Source organism: Bactrocera latifrons, unplaced genomic scaffold (genome assembly GCF_001853355.1).
Source record: "Bactrocera latifrons isolate USDA-ARS-PBARC rearing strain unplaced genomic scaffold, ASM185335v1 scaffold_1, whole genome shotgun sequence".
NCBI lineage: Eukaryota > Metazoa > Arthropoda > Insecta > Diptera > Tephritidae > Bactrocera > Bactrocera latifrons.
In genome coordinates this window covers 210,770-211,450 of record NW_017534407.1, presented here as the reverse complement: position 1 = coordinate 211,450, position 681 = coordinate 210,770, and positions in this window count along the sequence as shown.

Genomic DNA, 681 nt, shown 5'->3' with positions numbered 1-681 from the left:
AAGCAGGAGATGGATGTAATAGGTTTACTGGCATCCCGCGACTTAATGACGAGGTATTTGGGGTCATCCTTCTTTGTTATGGGGAGTTCCGGAAATAGTTCCAACGTTGATTGTTCAGGCTTTTTTCTTTTAGTCTTCTGGGCTGAGGATAATAGGGCAAACCTATTATCGCCCAGATTGTTGGCCCCAGGGGGCATAGTGAAAATATTACTATTTATGTATGCAAAAATGTATTAATGTAGCACAAGTTAACAATAAGAAAATAAACACAGCGGGAAATAAACAGTAAAAAAGTTTTTTGTGCACAACTGCAAAGTAGCGTTATAACACAGACACCGCTAGAATGCAGATACTCAACGATGGCACAAGCGAGAGAAAAAATGCGACCGTACGGTTTGAAAACACGATTGCGAATGAGCAACTGACTTTAATACATATGAATGTATGGATCATCGTATGTAAGTCTGAAGATTGCACAACACTTCACTTGTTGATCGAGTCAAAGGCGGACACCTTTGTGTTTAAAACAGTAAGCTCTGTTATACCCATAGACAAAAATTGGTGTCTTATGACGTCATTATGTATTAGTTAGATAACAAGCTTCAAACTTAATGTAAAATAAGAAGAATAATGTACGTAAGTGTCAAGAAACGAAAAACACGAAAAACAGTAATGAATAAA